Genomic DNA, 14,514 nt, shown 5'->3' with positions numbered 1-14,514 from the left:
GTTCAAGGGAGCTTATACTAGGAATAGATTTTCTGCAAGCCAATAGAGCCATAATTAATCTGCGCAGATCCAGCGTAACGTTTTCGACCGAAAAAGCTATGTCGGTGGAGGAATCGGAAAAGCGACGTCTCACTGGTCTGCGCGATATTGATGATGACGTCACAGTGCCACCACGCTGTAGTGTAGTGGTGCTTGTTGAAAAGAAGGCATTTTGTGACCCCGAAGGAATAGCGGATGGAAACGTAGAGCTCTTTTTAAACAAAGAAATATGCGTGGCGAGGGGTGTTGTTCACTTAAGGAATGGCCGCTCAGTTGTCCTCCTTACGAATTCTTGGAATGAATGTCAGCACATCGCGCAAGGTATGACTATCGCCTATTTCTACGAGTTCTGCATGGCGACTGAACTATGCAGTTTAGCGACAACGCCAACCACTCCACAAGAGACTTGCAACGTCGACGCATCAGTTAACGCCAACCTTAGGCTCCCACAATATCAAAAGACACGATTGTTCGCCCTTATAAAAGAGTTTTTGGACTGCTTTTCAACGTCCTCTAAGGTGTGACGCACGGCTACTGCAAAACACAGGATTATAACAGAAGAAGCCACGAGACCGATTTACCAACACCCATATCGAGTATCGCAAAAGGAAAGAGACTTCATCAAGAAACAAGTGGAGGAGATGCTTTCAGATGACGTGATCCAGCCTTCCAGCTGTCCATGGGCGTCTCCTGTAGTGCTTGTTAAAATGAAAGATAACAGCCTTCAATTCTGCGTCGACTATCGGAAACTGAACAGCGTAACGAAACGGTATGTATACCCTCTGCCGCGTATCGACGATACACTCGATCGACTACGGAGTGCGAAATACTTCTCCTCCCTTGATTTCAAGAGCAGATATTGGCAAATTGAGGTGGATGAGCGCGACCGTGAAAAGACGGCATTCATAACCCCAGACGGACTCTACGAATTTAAAGCGCTTCCATTCGGCCTGTGCACAGCGCCAGCTACGTTTCAGAGAATGATGGACGCTGTCCTCGCGGGACTGAAATGGCAGTCCTGCTTGGTGTACTTGGATGACGTTGTCGTATTTTCCGCTACATTCGACCAACATCTAGAGCGACTCCACACAGTATTAGAAGCCATTCGTTCAGCAGACTTGACCATCAAGCCAGAAAAATGCCACTTCGCTTTTAAAGAGCTTCGATTCCTCGGACACGTCGTCAGCTCCGACGGCGTTCGGCCAGATCCCGAAAAGACAGCTGCCATCGCGAAGTTTCCGACACCCAAAGACAAGAAGTCAGTACGTCGCTTCCTGGGTTTATGCCCGTACTATCGGCGATTTGTGGAAAATTTTTCGAACATTGATGAACCACTTACTAATCTAACAAAAGACGAGATGCCCTTTAAGTGGGAAAGTGAACAACAGGAAGCAGTTGATGAGTTAAGAACACGCCTGCAAGCCTCTCCAATCCTCGCCCACTTCGATGAGACTGCCGAAACTGAAGTTCACACTGATGTGAGTAACGTCGGCCTCGGAGCCATTCTAGTCCAGCGGCAAAACGGCCAAGAAAAAGTGCTAGCGTATGCCAGCCGCAAGCTTTCGAAAGCTGAGACAAATTACTCTGCAACCGAAAAAGAGTGTCTCGCGGTCATCTGGGCCATAAGTAAATTTCGGCCGTACCTCTACGGTAGACAATTCAGAGCAGTCAGTGACCACCAATGCCTGTGTTGTCTGGCGAATCTTAAGGATCCCTCTGGCCGACTAGCAAGATGGAGCCTTAGGCTACAAGAGTACGATATTACTGTGGTATACAAATCTGGGAAAAAGCACAGCGATGCCGACTGCCTGTCACGCGCACCAGTGGAGGCGAGTGAGCTGGAGGAAGAAGATTTCCCGTTTCTAGGCGTCGTCCAGGCATCATAAATTGCTCAACGACAACAAAATGACCCCGATTCGCTGCCGCTTATACAGCGTCTTCAAGGACTCAACGTTAAAGTCCCGCGCACTTTATCCAGAGGGCTCCCTTCGTTCTGCCTTCGAGAAGGGGTCCTTTACAAGAGGAACTTCAAGCGTCATGGTGACAAGTGTTTACTCGTTGTACCTGCATCTTTATGAAATGAGATTCTGCACGCATGTCATGATGAGCCAACATCTGGACACATGGGTGTCAGCCGTACATTCGCCAGAATTCACCTAAAATTGTACTGGCCAAAACTGTTATCATCAGTTCAGTGCTATGTGAAAACTTGCCGTGAGTGTCAAAGACGCAAAACTCCATCCGTGAAACCTGCAGGCCTTCTCCAGCCAATAGAACCACCGCATGCCCCATTCCAACAAGTCGGTATGGATCTCCTAGGCCCGTTTCCGACATCGACTGCACGCAAGAAGTGTATAGTCATAGCCACAAACTATCTCACTCGTTACGCTGAGACTGACTCGCTGTACACTGCAACAGCTCTTGAAGTTGCCAAGTTCTTCATCAACAACATAGTCCTCAGACATGGTGCGCCCAGCGTCGTAATTACAGATCGTGGCCCAGCTTTTACCGCAGACCTAATGAAATGTCTGATGCGAATGACCCATACAGACCAGAGAAGAACTACAGCATACCATCCTCAAACGAATGGCCTAACGGAGCGCCTAAACAGAACTCTGACTGATATGCTTTCAGTGTATGTCGACGTCGAACATAAACTGTGAGATGAAATATTGCCCTACATCACGTTCGCATATAGTACAGCCGTTTAAGAAACAATGCGAGTGACACCATTTGAACTTGTATTCGGCCGAACAGTCACCACTCCACTGGATGCCATGTTACCACTGAATGATGAAAGCAGCAGTCCACCTGGCCTTGACAAATTCCTACAAAGAGCCGAGGAAGCACGACTGATGGCGAGATACAGAATACGCCGCCAACACCGTATCGACTCCTATCAGTACAATCAGCGTCGTACCGAAGCGCATTTTCAACCAGGTGACAAAGTATGGATATGGACCCCTGGGCGTCGCCGTGGACTTCTGAAAAACTTTTTAGCAGCTACTTCGGGCCCTATGAAGTACTACATCGTGTAGACGATGTAACTTACCAAGTCAGATCCGCTTTACACGGTAGCTCAAAACGCCGCAACCCTACAGAGGTTGTACATGTAGTCCGGATGAAGCCTTACTATGAAAGATCACAGAAGACCAGTGACGCCTACTACGAATCTATTAATTGCCTGACAGATCGGGACGGTGCGTATGAGGAGGGGGATTATGCCGCGACATAGTGCCTGCATTCAAACAACGCGCCCATCACCACGCGCACAGGGACATACTTGCGCGCCGTCTAGTGTTGCACAGAGACGATGATGACAGCACGAGAACCCAGCTGGCTCCTGCCGATGTGCGCCACGCGCTTGGGACTCTTCTTGAAGAAGTAGAAAAAGGAGACATCTTTGGTGTTCTGCTGTAACGTGCTACGACCATAGTCCCTTTGAGTTGTGGGCACAGGTTCGCCCTTTAATAAATACGTTTTATTACACCCCGAGCCCTTCAACATCGTTACAATATTGTTCATTTCTGCATGTGCAAAATAATCCTTCAGTCGGCTATTTAGGACCCTATAGGATTTTATTTGGGCTTAGAGGGAAAAATCTCATCGAATTTTATCTTAAGATTTTGATTTGTAACCTTTGCCGTACTCACATCTCAAATTTTTACATTTATCCTATCTAGTTGTTTCTGGACAAAAGCAATTTGAAGTGTTCGAAACCGTGGCCAATGGGTAAGTAAAGAGGTGTCTGGGTCATTTATAAAAGCATATTCAGATAATCTTGGCGCATAGCTATAAAATTTCAGAAACGTCTGAATCGTTAAGATACGAAAACGGTGAGGCAATGTAGGCAATCGTGCCTCCTGATATAAAACCTTGTTTGTTACAAACCTAGGAAGTCCTAGACACAATCTCAAGGCTTCTCGTTCGAGCATAACCAGAGGCTTTATTTTGTAAGCACGACCACCTGAGAACAATTCGCACCCAAATTCTAGCATTGGTCGCATGTAAACTTTAAATATCATCATCATTGTGCTTCTGCGTAGACCATATCGACGGTTGCTCAGTCTACGAAGAATTCCTAAGGCGCATTGTGCTTTAGATGCCATGCTTTCTATGTGGGGAGTCCAGTTTAGGTTGGCAATATGAATTACTCCCAAATATTTAAGAGATTCCACCTGCGGAATGGGCTCTTGTTTATAACATATTGAAATTGATATGGTATCTGATAACGGGAATATCAATACTGCACTCTTATTTACATTTAAGGTCATGCAGACTGCATCTAGCCATCTCTCCAGCATATTCACATATCTCTGTAGATTTTTATATAAAGAATCTATGTCACTATGTGTCGTAAAAAATGCGATATCATCAGCATATACAAACACCTTCACGTCCTGGCAATGTGGTATAGTGCTCATAGGATGTTAAATAGAACTGGCGATAATACAGTGCCTTGGGGGACACCGCGTGTTTGTTTGGACTTTGACGATGCGCATCCATCCTTAAAACAATATAACTCTCTTCCTCTAAAAAATTCCCTAACACATGCCATTTTATATTTTAGGAGATTGTGGCTCTCTTATATGTCTAATGAAACTGAATGTTCTACACTATCGTATGCCTTAGCTATATCAATATCAATAGTGCCAAGTGTTGTCTTCTTTTGCGAGCAAGCTGAATGCGGCTTTCTAAATCTGCGTGTGCACACCAGACTGAACAATCTGTTTTGAAGCCAATTTGATTTGGGTTTAAGATCAAATTTTCCCTCATCCATAGTATAATTCTTTTATGGAGCACTCTTTCAATGAGCTTCACCATATTAGATGTAAGAGAAATGGGTCGAATGTTTTCTATGAGATACACGAATCCTTGTCCTTTTTTATCGGCACAATTTTAGCTGATTTCTGCGCATACGGAATCCAGACATATTTTAACGAATAATTTACAGTGTTTAGTAGGTCACATGATGATAATTTGAATAATATTTTTATCATAGCAGCTGTGATTCTATCCGGACCAGGAGCTGACGAGGGCAAACCTTGTATCACTTGTGCTAACTCTTCCTCTGTAACTTCAGCAACTTCAATCGTTACCGCTTGTTTTTGTAGATCGTAAGGCTTAGTTGATGTAAATCTACACTCCTGGACTTTAGCCATGATTTCTAACGATTTCTTTGTTTATTTTGAAGACATAATCTCAAACCTTATAATATTGAAAGATGACATCATTTTACGTGATCTCATGAACCTGAACAGCGCCTTTTTGTTACAAGCTTTTGAAAGGTGATCATAATGTTTTCTATCATATTGTTCGTTAGCTAAAGAGACTGTGCGTTTAAAACTTGCAGCGTTATACTTGTAATCAGACCAGTTTTGGGGGCACTGGTTATACATAATTTTTTTCCAAGCTGCCTTTCTTCGTTGGAAATCCCGGGCAATGGCCGACTTTCACCACGGACTATGGGTTGAGGTCTTAGCGGATTCCACAACGAATTCTGCCTTTTTATATGTTCTTTTGATCAGTGCACTTTGTCTCGTGGCTTTTGTATCTTCTTGCTCTTCAGAACGAGTTTTCAAAGCAGATTCTAAATCTTTCCTAAATTGGTGTAATTAATAAATACTCGAGTCTGAAAGCCTGACATTATAACTTGGCAAGCAATCTCGAATAATATAGGCAAAGTATCGCGGTTAGTTGCACAATCACACGTACTCCACGACAAGCTAGTGAGTGATGAACTCACAAAACCTAAATCTAAGGCCGAACGAGACCTATCACTAATGTAAGTGGGTGTTCTTGAAGTCAGGCAACACATGTTATTATCCGCCGTCCACTCCTACAATCTCTTACCGCATTGATCAGTTCGGAAACTCCAGCACGTATGATAACAATTGAAATCGCCGATTGAAATTTTATTTTTATAACTATGAGTCACTGCAGCCTCTAAACATCGACTATCTATTACACCTTTAGGAAGGTATGCATTCACCACCAAAAAAGGAATGCAGTCTGGTAAGGTTATTTCTAATGCGAGAATTTCACTGTCAGGTGACATGAGCTTCTACGCAATTTTCGCCTTGAGACTTATTCTATTATTAATAAAAAATGCCAAACCTCCACCTGTCGATGGACGGTCTAGACGGAAAGATCTGAATCTATTTATTTGAAAAGACTGATGCACTGAAAGCCAAGTTTCTTGTATTGCAACAATATCTGGAGAAAATTTCGATACCAAATATATTGGATCAGTTGCTGCAGAGTGAATTGATTGGCAATTCCACTGAAGGATTTTAAGTGACCCTATTGTTGCTCTAAAATAGCCTCAGTTATGGCCTTGTTTGAATATTTTCGTTAAGAAATTCAGCTTTAGACAGGGTGATCTTTTTGGTTTTTGAATTGACAGATGCGATGCCTTTTTTGTACGAAGGGGATCTCGAGCGCTTTAGCGATCGGGGATCCGTCTCCATTTCATCTGAGTCCTCCACTTTCCTGGTAAGCTCGCATTGATATACGCTACCTTCCTCTTCTGAATCTGCAGCCTTCACAGGTTGATTTGCCGTATCGGAGCCATACTCCTTTAAAATGTCAGGGGGGTTACGATTGTGAAGGGCTTCCGTAGCCTGCTGGGGCGTATTAGAGTCATACTTCTTTGCAAACTCCGAGGAGTCACTAATGTTAGGTGGTGCACTGAGGTTGTTTTCCACTGTACCCAACATTTTGGCCATCTGGTTCGATAGAATCTGGGCCAAGGACTCACAAAGATTCCCAGCGCTGCACTCTATTGTCTTCTCCACTTCCTTCTGAATTGCTTCCGCAATAGGGACAGAGAGAGCTTCCATTGTTGGCATATTACGAGCTGTAACACCGGCGTAGCCTTGTGTTCGTGCTTGTTTTCAAGTGCTGCTTCCTTCCGTGAACACCGTCTTCGTTCTACTATATCTAGTATTTGCAGTTCATGCACCTTTGCCGAACAACTAGAGCTATCGACAGCATGAGCTTCGTTACATAGACAACACTTTTCTTTATTACTCTGACAGTCGCTAGAATTGTTACCTTCCCCGCATACCTTACACCCGACCGCTGACCTAGAACTTTTCATTGTGTGACCATAACGCCAACACTTTATGCATTGGAGTGGACGAGCAGAGAGCGGCTCTACGCTGAAAATAAAGGCCAAGCCTTAATTTCTGATGGTCGGACTGATCTCGTAAAGGTCACAATTACAGACTCAGTTGGTATTTTGTTCTTATCAACCATTCGTCCACACCGATAGACTGAAATAGCACCTGCTGGCAAAAACAGCTCTAGTACTTCGGAGGGTGGCATGTTGGCGTCGACGCCACGCACTAGGCCTCGGATACATGCTAAATGTGTAGGATTCCAGTCAATCCTCAACGTATTTTTCGTCTGTGCCGCTGAAGATGTCGGGTTCACGCAGGAGCTGGGCACCGAGACAGCCCCTGGGTGGCGAAGCCCGGGGGGCAGTGAAGGCAGCGTCGTCAGGCATGACGGACGGAAGCTTTCAGCTACGCAATTCCAGGGTCGCGGAAAACCGCAGCAGCCTTCACCAAAATGTAATGTAAATGCAAGGCGATAAGAGGTAGCAGCGTCAGGACAGAAGCAGCAAGAGGTGACCGGATATACGGGGGTCGTCGCAGCAGCAACCAGGCAGTCCCAGCTCGCGCCTGGCGCGAACGTGTCGATGTCGCTTGGGTAGTGGGCATTCCTCTTCTCTACACTTGCTTTGATGCGGCATCTAAAAAGTCCACATGAGGCATGTCGTACGAAAAACATGGCTGTTGGAGTGTATACTCATGCATATGAAGAGCCTCAAGCTCTATGAACATGTGAGGAGGCATGGAATACTTGCACTCCTTGGCAAGTCTTGCCTGGACAAACGCATAGCAGGATTCAAAAGCTCATTTGGATTCAAGATTGCTGTCTTTGATGCCACGAAAAAGAAAACTGAGAAAATAGATGCATGGAGTCGCCACGGGGGCCTCGTATTGGATGAGATGAAGCTCTCAGAAAACATTAGTGTGAGAGCCTCTGGAGTGATAAGCGGCTTCGTGGACCTCGGCCCATTTATGTATACTTATACCTACAGCGCCCTCTGGAGGCGTTGTTGTAGGGGAGCTTAAAAATTCAAAGTACTGTTTAAATCAGTGGAGACAATTTGATTGCATGGCACACAAAAAATAAAAACAAATCAAAAATACCTAAATCACTGCGTACAATATCATTGTGTGACCACATACTCCTTTAAAAGGGAAGGAAACGCTGTGGAATGGGAGGTCATAATGTTTTTTGGAAGACTGTTTGCTTCGTGTATCGTTTTAGGAAAAAAAAGTACTTGCATACGTTGATGTTCCGCACATATATTCACACACTTTCAAAGGATGGTCCCGTCGTGATGAGATGTATGTTGGTGGTCTGATGTATTTGTTTTTATCAATCCCAGTTTTGTCATTTATTAGGTTGTAGAAAAGACATAGCCTGATATATTTACGCCTTGAGGAGAGTAACGGCCAACCAAGTGTACTAACAATTTCGCTAGAACTTCTGGTGAAGTCGTAATCACCCGGCACAAACCGGGTGGCACGTTTCTGAATGCGCTCCAATGCATCAATATTTACCTTTGTGGGTGGGTCCCAGGCAGTGCCAGCATATTTTAAAATCGGGCGTACATTTGACACGTGAAGATCTTGTTTAAGAACAGAGGGGGCGGTTCTGAAATTGCGGCGTAGGAAGTTCAACACGCGACTGGCTTTAACTGATACCATGCGAACATGATCATTCCATGATAGTGTGCTGTTGATGACAACGCCTAGTTACTTGTATTCATTTACCATGGATAATTGTATCCTTTTCATAAAGTAATTTGTGATAAAAGGCTGCTTTTTCTTCGTAAACCTAACAACACAGCACTTTTACACGTTAAGCTACATTTTCACACGTAGTGCATCATGCTATTACTAAGTCAAGGTCTTTCTGTTCGGAATGTTGAGTGCAATTAATTTCACGATATATGCAGCAGTCATCTGCGTACGACCTCACTTGACTGACCACGCATTCAGCAAGGTCATTGATATAAATCGTAAGAGAAGCGGCCCGGCGATGTCATGCTTTAATTCTACGAGTATCGTATCGCAGGAAAACCCTTTCCAGAAACCGTGCTGTGTTGGACAGAAAAAAATGTTAGTCTGAAGATGCTTTGCCAAGTTCGAGTATATAATATGATCAAGTGTCTTACAGAACCCACACGTTAACAAAATGGGCCGATAGTTGCAAGTACTTGGCTTGTCACCACTCTTGAAAATAGGAATTACATTTGCTCATTTCCAGTCATCAGGTAATGCACCCTGCAATAAAGAATTTCTGCTGTAAGAATTTCTGCTGTAAGCTGTAAGAAATGGGCTTATTGACAGGGCACAGTTCTTTAAAATGAAATTTGAGATTTCATTTGGCCTTGATGCCGAGTTGCCACTAAGGGTTTTTAAAGAGACGCAACAGCTTTTTCGGAAATTTCAAACTCCGCCATTTCCGATAACGTTACTGTGTTGCACATTGTAGTTTGAACCGCTGACGAAACCGTAAACACAGACTGAAAGTACCGGTTAAAGCTTCAGCTTTACTTGTACTGTCCGACAAGTATTTAGTACCATCGTTTATATCAGGAATACCACCAGGAACCTTCGTCTTTCCTTTAACGTATTTCCAGACGACCTTCGAGTTAGTCTTCACCTTAATACTCAGATCACTCAAGTATGCTCTCTCTGCTTTCCTCAGATCTTTGGTTACCTTCTTACCTAGAAGTTTCATCTGTTTGTATGTTTCAAGGTCTGACGTGTGACAATATAAACGATAGAGACGATCTCTTTTGTTTATAAGCACTCGGAGTTCCTTATTTAGCCATGATTTATCATTTCGTTGCTTGGCTTATATGACTCGCGATGGTACAAAATTTTGAGTTAGAGACAACAGTTTTGTTTTTAGCTCATTCCACAAGCCATTCACGTCAGAACACGAGCATAGTTCTTAAAACTCAGGTGAATAATCGTCTAGTTTCGTTGAAATAGAAGCGTAGTATCTGTTTTCATATAAAAACGCCTTTCTGGGCCCCGAAGCTTGTTGTTGAGATACAGCTCAGCACATTTTAACAAGGACAACTTCGTGATCACTAATACCTGGCACTATAACAACAGAGGAAGCAAGAGTTTGATCATTGCAAAAAAAAGGTCTTATACGTTTGCATTAGTACTGCACAACCTCGTGGAGGCTGTCGCAAGCTGACATAACTGATGGGCATTCACGATTTCTTGAATAGCTCTATGTAGCAGTGACTCACTGTGAATATCGGTCTGAATGAGGACCACGCAACAATGGGTAGGTTAAAATCACCGGCAACCATTATGTATGTTGTATTTGGGGTGGACAAAATATTGCTTAAAGTAAATAAAGGCTGGGGTGCTGTATTACTAAGGGACCTGTAGAAGAAACCAACAGCCACTGTTGAGCCACCACTCAGCATAACGTTACACCACACAGGTTCACACAAGTCATTAACACAATGAATACGAACGCTACTGATAGTGTTATGGATCATTAAAAATACACCACCTCCGTGCGCCGTGCAATCCCTTCGGTCTACTGCATAGGTCAATTGAAAGAATTCATGATCTGCGATGGTGGTAACGAGCCAAGATTCCATGCCAAAAACTATGTGTGGTTTAGTCATGTCTAATAACGAAATAAATTATGTTCTTTTGTTTTTCAAACTGCGACAGTTAACTACGATGCACATTAGTTCATTTTTTCTCAATTCTTTTGCCAGTAAAACGGCATTTCGAGGTGGTCGCTACATACGAATAGGCACAACTTTATCTTCAGCACTGTTATACAGAAATGTTTGGTCATTCATGAATAACTTATTTAAACGAAGCTTCAAATCACCACCCTTTCCTTTAGCGTATTGTATCAATCTTTGCCTCTCTATCCTGACTTTAGGAGAATAGTCTTTACTAATCCCGAAGTTGGTTCTTTTTAGCTTGCCGGAAGACTTCAGCACACGTTCTTTTTCTTTAAAAGATAGAAACTTTACTATGACGGGCCTTTTCCTCGCCGCCGAATATCGGCCTAATCTGTGACTTCGTTCAATTGCGTCAGAGGCAATTTTGAGCTGTAAGTCACTAGAACAAAAAGAAATAATTTTTCCCTCTGATTGTGCCCACGTTTCATTCTCATTATCTGGGAAACCATAAAATACCAGGTTATTTCGACGATCCCTACCTTCGAGGCCGTCCTGACAATCTTTCATAGCCTGACATGCACGCGCAAGCACTCCACATTGGGCTGCAAGTTGTTCAAGTTCTTTTTTGCCCTTGTTACAAGGTAGGCGTTATTTTCTACACCCGTTAATCTATGATTTACATCTGCCACTCGCTGCTCAAGCGCCTGTTGCTCTTTTCGCACTGAATGTATTTCTTTTGTTATTTTTGTTGAAACGCTTCGTGGTAAGCTCGGATAGAGCTAAGTTCATCAAGAGTGGCAGACTGAGAGATTTGCATTGAAGGTAATGTCATGATGGTGTCGAACATCTGCTTTTCCTGTTGCGGGGTTAGAGAGCTTGGCTTTTGCTCTATATCCCCAGATAACAGCAAAATCGTTTTCATCACATGACCACACGCGACAGCATACGCGTGCAAGGCCGACAGGTAGCAAAGCCCCGAACAAAGAACAGCAATTGAATCTGGCGTCGATATCTTAAACGGCCTACCGTATACAGACAGGGCCATTTAAGACCAATTTAGTGAGGACAATGACTCATCTCTAAGCGACCATGCACTCGTCATAACGTACCAGCCTTTTCAGGTTGAGTGGCTCAGTTTTAGGCATAATTTATATTTTTATTTTACCTTGCAAACAGATTTTCGAGTTGCCTTTAAGCTGCAATGCTTAACAGAAACTTTTCTCACAAGTGCTCCGCGGCTAACAACTTTTTTTAAATTTTTGTAGGAAAGTGGACCCAGACCCTCGGAGTATTTGCTTCTAAGAAAGGTATTAAAAACCACCTAGGCAGATTGGAAAAAAGGCAAGCAAACACAAACTTCAAGCGTCAGGTGGCTAGAAAATTGCTTGAAATATGAATTGAATGGAGCTTCTGTATTGTCAAAAATTCTCGTGGAGGCTACCATCTTGGCCGAGAAGTCCGGTTTTTTTGTTCACTACTGGACCTGTGACGGTGCCCCTTGGAATCGGAGTCTTTGGAAGCTGTTTGGCATTAAAGGTAGACAACTTGAGTTGCCACACTTGTAATTCATTCTACAATGCCTTAAAGAGACACGGCGTGCAAACACGGACACAAGGGAGAAGTCAAGACACCACAAACGCCATCTTCTCGCGGCCTTGACTTCTCTCGTGTGTCCATGTTTGCACACTCTGTTTCTTTAACATGAATAGTTTCCAACTAGCTCAGCTCTCTGTTATTTTAAGCTTTAGAGCTTGTTGCGTCGCTCTCATTACTGCCCTTTTTTTTATTTCCACAGCTTCCATTAAGGAAATAACTTGCAAAGTCTCCCATCCAGCTGACCCAGGAAGGAGTCGCCATTTTATATCTGATTTTCTCACTTGATTAAGTGTGTAGGGCATGCTTCTGTGTCTGAAGGCGTCCAAATTCCAAGTGGTCATGCAAATGGAGCGTGGAAGAATGACATGGACTTACTAACTCTTAAAGTGATGCCGCATATAACCAGATCACACCTCTATCCTAACGCATTTGAAATAAATGCGCGTGAATTTAACCTTTCAGCTATTTAGCGAGGAAGTGTTAAAAGGGATCTTTTTCTACAAAGATCATTTGGATAGACACTTTAGCCCAACAGAGTCAACAAAAGATATCGTGAAGCTTACGGAAAGGTTAATATATGTAATGACCTCAAGAATACCTTCTAAAGGCCTGCGCCCAATCTCGCCAAGTGCGAAGTTTCTAGAACAATTCATTGAATTCCTTGCGGAATGGGAAGATTATTCTAGCAAGCATGGTGGCGGATTTCTTACTTAGCCCTGGAACTGTCCTTGGTCTGCGCATGACCATAAAGAGCACTTTGTCCCTTTTGGACTACTTAAGCAGCTCGCAAGGCTACAATACTTGTTAACGGCTAATCTTAGTCAGGATAAGATAGAGAACATGTTCGGTGTCGTAAGGCAACCATTTGGTTATAATGACCACCCTTCACAGGAACAGTTTTTAGTTATAATAAGCAGCCTGTCATTCTGCAGTCTGGCAAGGCCTCCTGGTAATGGGAACTTTACAAGAGACTTCTCAACCTCGCTCCTAAAGGTAGCAGATGTTGAAAAAAAAGGCTGACCGCCTGATAGAAATAATTGATCAACTATTGAATGATGGCAATTTGCAATGTGCAGAATCTGTGTTAGAAATACAAAGCAAGCAGTCTGATCATGACAACTGTGTCGAGAAGCACAGCGACAGTAGGCTAGTGCATTACATAGCTGACTATGTTGGCAGAAAGTCGCTGAGAATATACGCATGTCCCGAGTGTGCCTCTTGCCTTTGTGTTTTGCCCCTACAGGCAGAACATGATAAGAATTCTGTGTTCACAAGGCAGTTCAATCACGGGCGTCTAAGCTACACTTCTAATGCTGTTGAGGAGCTTGTCTCTAAAGTTGAAGAGAAATTTACTGTGTACTTTAGCAGGAATGAGCTTCACGCTGAAAGCTTGCTCTGCGTTTTGCATTTTTTACAGGGAGTGAAGCCTAAAGAAGTGGGGTGCAAGGAGCATGGGATGAAAACGACAACTAACAAAATAAATTCTATGACTTGATTCGGCAAAACTTCTTCGCTAAAGCAAAGAACATCGACCGAATTACGCACAATGAAAAGCAAAAGCTCCTGGAATTGAGGCGATGCCAGTAGAATAATATTTTGTCTAGCGCAGTTGCTACTTGTAATTTTATGTACACTCCTTCGTCGTGATATAAATAATGATAATAATATATTGGGTTTAAGTCCTAAAACCACCACATGATTATGAGAGACGCCGTAGTGGAGGGCTCCGGTAATTTCGACCACCTGGAGTTCTTTAACGTGTTCCTAAATATAAGTACACGGGCATCAAGCATTTTCGCCTCCATCTAGAATGCAGCCACCACGGCCGGAATTCGATCCCGCGACCCTCGGGTCAGCAGTCGAGTGCCATAACCACTAGACCACCGTGGCGGGGCGGGACATAAATAGCCCTCGTAACAGGTTTTGAAAAGTGCTCGTTATATACTTTTAGTCTAGAGCATTATGTGCGATTTTGTAACACATCATTAAACTGTGTGCACAAGACGAACACATTGCATTCATTTTCTTTTCTTACATTTGTGGGCTTTTTGGTGTCACCTTCCCCGTTGAAGAAAGAAAAAATATCTTATTGTGAGGGCTCGCGTAGCCTTATTCACTTTGGGTCA

Source organism: Rhipicephalus microplus, unplaced genomic scaffold (genome assembly GCF_043290135.1).
Source record: "Rhipicephalus microplus isolate Deutch F79 unplaced genomic scaffold, USDA_Rmic scaffold_12, whole genome shotgun sequence".
Taxonomy (NCBI): Eukaryota; Metazoa; Arthropoda; class Arachnida; order Ixodida; family Ixodidae; genus Rhipicephalus; species Rhipicephalus microplus.
Note: the sequence above shows the minus strand (reverse complement) of the source record.